General features: G+C 44.7%; 1 protein-coding gene across 1 annotated transcript in view; it reads left to right on the forward strand.

The window, feature by feature from the left end:
- Nucleotides 1-520: 520 nt before the first annotated feature.
- Nucleotides 521-5760, forward strand: part of LOC125484059 — a 63142-nt gene continuing 57902 nt past the window's right edge. Inside the window, exon 1 of the mRNA XM_048601295.1 lies at nucleotides 521-712. The gene's annotated coding sequence lies outside the window, so the exon portion shown is untranslated. The remainder of the gene's footprint in view (nucleotides 713-5760) is intronic.

Consider the following 5760-nt stretch of genomic DNA (forward strand, 5'->3'; position numbering starts at 1 on the left):
ATTCCAGATACTCACCAGCCTCTGTTTGAAAAAATTGCCCCTCTGGGCCCTATTGTATATTTCCCCTCTCACCTTAAACCTACGCCCTCTGGTTTTAGACTCCTATACGATGGAGAAACGCTGTTGGCTATCTACTTTATCCAGGCCCCTAATGATTATATAGACCTCTATTAGGTCACCCCTCAGTCTCCTATACTCTAGTCCACTGTTTGATTATTAAATACATAAAGATTAATATACCAATAACAAATCCTGAGCATTTTTGAAAAGGTAAAAATCAGCATACAGGTAGTTCTCCTATCACGCGATAGTTGCGTTCTTTCGTGACCTTGTGCTATAAAAAATTTGCGTTATCCGAACAGCGTCCACAATTGATCAATGGTGTTACAGCCAATTCACATTAATGAAACACGCATTATAGCTGAACTACCTGTTCAATGAAAGCAATTTATTCCCATCTGGTTTGTGTTGCAGGAAAGTCCTGAAAGATTATGGAATTCCAGGACAAAACAACGGAGACATATCTGGAAGAAGAAACAGAATTTCTTGCTTCTTAAATAGTCCGAAGACGCCCCCAAACAGCAGCTGCCAGTCCAACATCCCAGAATTGTCAGTTGCCGTGAATACTGGCAGAACTGCTGATCCATTCAGGGTCACATTAGCACAACAGGAGCTGATAAGGACCAGAGCAGGTCACCAAAATGTCTGTGAGGTAGGCACATTGCAAACCTGGGTTTATCATTGTCTGTTAAGTGTCCACGTGGATGAATGGGTCACAAAGTTACAGCTCGAGGTGCGTGGAAGAAGTCCCCCACATTTGTGTTTTTATTCATTCATTCATTCATTCATAGGATGAGGGGCATCTCTGGCTAGGACAGCATTTATTGCCCATCCCTAGTTGCCCAGAGGGCAGTTAAGAGTCAACCACATTGCTGTGGGTCTGGAGTCACATGTAGGCTAGGTTGGGTAAAGAGGGCAGTTTCCTTCCCTGAATGTCATTAGTAAAGCAGATGGGTTTTTCCAACAATCAACAAAAAATTCATGGTCATCATTAGTCTCTTAAATCCAGATTTTTATTGAATTCAAATTCTACCATCTGCTGTAGCGGGATTCGGTCCCGGGTCCCCAGAACATTACCTGGGTCTCTAGATTAACAGTCCATTGACATTACCACTAGGCCATTATTTCCCTTTCTATGGCAAAAATGTATTAAAATTGGAACCATATACCAGCTGTGTAATAACCATCTGATCATAGTTAATCAGCAAGGTGGAAATGTGGGAGTGATGGAGGGAAGATCCCACTAGAGATGATGTTGTGATATTCACAGTCTGTGAAGAGTAAAGCCCAATCCCACCAAATAGTGTGGACCCAATGGAATTAACCTCCACTTTGACTCCTGCAATGGCACAGCATGGGCACGATCCAAGATTCGGAAAATTGGGAACCAGAGGGTGGATAGACGGTGACATGGTGCCCCTTCCTGAAAGCTCATTCCTGAATGACTACAGCACAATTGAGAGCCAGCATGTAAATGAGAGCCAAATTGTTGAGCCCTCTCCCAAGCGCACCAGGCCCACACTAAATCCAAACTCCAGCCCCCTCCACCCTGTCATGCGAACTGTAAAGTTTTCAAGATGCTCCTGAATCCAATGGTACAGCTTAAATGTTGATGTTGCTGCTGTCCCTCCTTTTGCAGCCATATCCTTTCACACTTTAGCAGAAGCACTAAGAGCAGGATTAGGCCATTCAGCCCCTCGAGCCTGCTCCCACATTCAATACAATCATGGCTGATGCCACCTCAGCCTCAACTCCACTTACCTGTCCCCTCCATAACCTCTCCATAACCTTTTAACCTGTTCCTAATTAAAAATCTGTCTCTCTCCTCCTTGAATTTGCTCAATGCCCTGGCATTAACTCAATGTCCTAGAACAGCATGGTGATTCAGTGGTTAGCACTGCTGCTTCACAGCACCAGGGACCCGGGTTCGATTCCACCCTCGGGCGACTGTCTGTGTGGGGTTTGCACATTCTCCCCGTGTCTGCGTGGATTTCCTCTGGGTGCACCAATTTCCTCCCACAGTCCAAAGATATGCAGGTTAGGGTGGGTTGGCCATGCTAAGTTGCCTGGACTGTCTAGGGATGTGCAGGCTAGCTGGGTTAGCCATGGGAAATGCAGGGTTACAGGAATAAGGTGGGTCTATGTGGGATGTCTGTCGGAGGGTCGGTGCAGAATTGATGGGCCAAATGGCCTCTTTCTGCACTGTAGGGATTCTATCTACTGTACTCTGAGTGAATTTCGCAGATATGTGACCTTTTGAGAGACGTAATTTATCTCAATTAGATCTCTCATTGTTCTAAACTCGAAACAGTACAGGCCCAAACTGCTCAATCTTTCCTCATTAGATAAGTTTTGCTGTTTTGCTCGCAGGAGAAACACATTTGAAAACAAATGGGGTGATCATTCTCCATTGCCCATGAGTCCGCTCATGGTGCTAACATGATGCTTCCCCATTTCCAAGGTGATCTGACTAGAGATAAGGTTTAATGAATATAAAGATGGGTCTCTGGGACACATTGTGAGTTGACTGTCAATGTGTTTAAGACAGTGTCAGAAGGGAGAGGAGAACTTCTTTCAGGTGAAAGAACCTGCAGGTGCTGCAAAACAGCAACAAAAATAGAAATTGCTGGAAAAGCTCAGCAGGTCTGGCAGGATCTGAGGAAGGGTCACTTGACCCGAAATGTTAACTCTGAGTTCTTTCGGTTTCCAAATTCTTGTGATTTTGCAGAGCATATTATTTTAGTCCAGATTCTTCTGTCTTTCATATAAATTCAGGCTAGATGTCTAGGTTTTTTTAAGGTGGTTTTTATCAGGAATAGCTCCATGATGATATAGCAGCAGAACTCCCTGCTCTGAGCTCCTCTCATTTCAACCTTCTAGCACAGTCTTCCTGAGAAAGGGTCACTCGACCTGACTCAATAACCCTGACCCCTATCCACTGATGCTGCCAGACCTGCTGAGCTTTTCCATCAGTTTCTATTTTTGCCACAAGAATTTATTATGTTTTGTAGCTTACTGTCACCCCAAGGAAACCGTGCTGTTTACTGGAATATTTTAATGTTTATTATTGAAATCAATCCTTTTGATATGTCTATTTGGGTTCAGCCCTTCAAGTGGATGAGCATAGATCTCAATTAGGTAAGAAATCTGCATGATCTGCTTAATAATTAACTCATAGGATTGAAACACAAACATCTCTGACATACTTATACGAATGATGGGCTCATAACAGGGTTGTGGGAGTTGGTAGACACCATCCTATTCCCATCTCCATGCTTTGAAAAATGGCTTTGACTCACGATGCTGTGATTCTTCCTGACGTCCACAATAAAGCCAAGCCCCTGGCATGGAAACCAAACACATTGCCTTAATTAAAAGGTGAAAATTCTACCCACTGAGCAACTACAGCAGCACATCAAGTTTGATAAGGGCCATGACCACAAAAATATTCATTGATATTGTTATGACCACTAGGCGTGTCCATAGGGTGGCCAGTAAACTGTGAATTTACATACTTATATATATTTTAGCCCCTTTTAGCTTGCTTTTTGTGTTCCAATTTTAAAAATAACTAGCAATGAAGCATTGACTTTAAACAAGATCATAGGTTAGTTTATTACACAACTACAGCTGAATGATATAAAAGTGTGCTACAATTATTAGTCAATATATAGATACAAAGATTAAAAGTAGCAATGGATAAGAGGCATAGATAAAGTAGACGGTCAGTTGTGTTCATTAACATAGCAGGCCCTTTTTTCCAAATTGAAAGAATTGGAGACATGAAGTCAGGATGTAGCAGCGGTGGTGGTTTCAGTAGTTGAATTGTTGTTTTGTTTCTTGTACAGGCAGACACAGCAGTACAACTGATTTTGAGGAAGAGAGACGAGAGATTGCTGGCGATCACAGCATGTCAGGCAGCTTGCATGGACAGAAAGCAAGCTAACATTAGCTTACTCTCTCTCCACAGATGCTGCCTGACACGCTGTGATCTCCAGCACTTTTTGTTTTCAGTTCAGATTCCAGCATCTGCAGTAATTTGCTCCTGGTAAGGATTGCTGGCTTCTGGTTTGTCAGATGTTGCAATTGTAGTTGCCCAGTTCCTGTACAATGTTCCACTAGCTGTTGCAAAGTATCTCCCCCATTTCTGGAGAGAATTTTCTTCCACGTAGCTCAAGATGGGATATCTGTCAGCAGCATGCTTGCTTTTTTTGCGTGGTTTTTAGCTGGCAAGGTAAGATGGATGCTGTTACCCTGTGACTTCAGCAGAAAAGCTAAGTCATGTTTCAATTAAGGCATTGACAGTTCAAAAGCAGCCCTTCTCCCACCTGTGGTTCTTCGCTTTTGTTCTGTTCGTTGTTCAATTTACATTCTCGCGATGAGTGGATAATAAAAGATTGTTATCTCCTCCAGGGGACCACAGCGAAACATAATTAAATTAAGGATGGTATTCTATCATGGCTCATGTACGGACCTGGTCTGAAATCCACAATCCTCTCTCTGAGCTTGCAGCCACTTTGACACAGTCTTTTCCACGGTTTTTATTTGTAAACAGAATCAGTAATATTCAAAACAGTTTATCTCAAAATTCCCAACACATATCTGTACAGGTTGTTTGCTGATGATAAGCTGAGGTAGTGTAATTTATTTACATCTGTGTTGCAGTTCTTTGTTATATTTTAGTGTTTTACTCACTGCTACATCTCTTCCAGGTAAGTGGGCATTGAAGAGGTAGTACGAACTGCAGATGCTGGAGAATCCGAGATAACAAGATGTAGAGCGAGATGAACACAGTAGGCCAAGCAGCATCAGAGGAGCAGGAAAGCTGACGTTTTGGGCCTAGACCCTTCTTCGGAAATGGGGGAAGGGAAGGGGATTCTGAAATAAATAGGGAGAGAGGGGGAGGTGGATAGAAGATGGATAAAGGAGAAGATAGATGGAGAGGAGACAGACAGGTCAAAGAGGTGGGGATGGAGCCAGTAAAGGTGAGTGTAGGTAGGGAGTTAGGGAGGGGATAGGTCAGTCCAGTGAGGACGGACAGGTCAAGAGGGTGGGTAGGAGATGGGGGTGGGGCTTGAGGTGGGAGGAGTGGATAGGTGGGAGGAACAACAGGTTAGGGAGGTGTGGACAAGCTGAGATAACAAGGTGTAGAGCTGGATGAACACAGCAGGCCAAGCAGCATCAGAGGAGCAGGAAGGCTGACGTTTCGGGCTTAGACCCTTTTTTGGTTTTGGGATGCGGTAGGGGGAAGGGATATTTTGAAGATTGTGAAGTCCACATTGAGACCATTGGGCTGCAGGGCTCCCGAGCAAAATATGAGGTGCTGTTCCGGCAACCTTCGAGTGGCATCGTTGTGGCACTGCAGGAGGCCCGGGATGGACATGTCGTCTAAGGAATGGGAGTGGGAGTTGAAATGGTTCGCGACTGGGAGGTGCAGTTGTTTAGTGCGAACCGAGCGTAGGTGTTCTGCAGAGCGGTCCCCAAGCCTCCGCTTGGTTTCCCCGATGTAGAGGAGGCCACATCGGGAACAGCGGATGCAGTATACCACATTAGCAGATGTGCAGGTGAACATCTGCTTGATGTGGAAGGTCTCCTTGGAGCCTGGGATGGGGGTGAGGGGGGAGGTGTGGGGGCAGGTGTAGCACTTCCTGCGGTTGCAGGGAAAAGTGCCGGGTGTGGTGGGGCTGGAGGGGAGTGTGG

Source organism: Rhincodon typus, chromosome 9 (genome assembly GCF_021869965.1).
Source record: "Rhincodon typus isolate 14 chromosome 9, sRhiTyp1.1, whole genome shotgun sequence".
Classification (NCBI taxonomy): Eukaryota; Metazoa; Chordata; class Chondrichthyes; order Orectolobiformes; family Rhincodontidae; genus Rhincodon; species Rhincodon typus.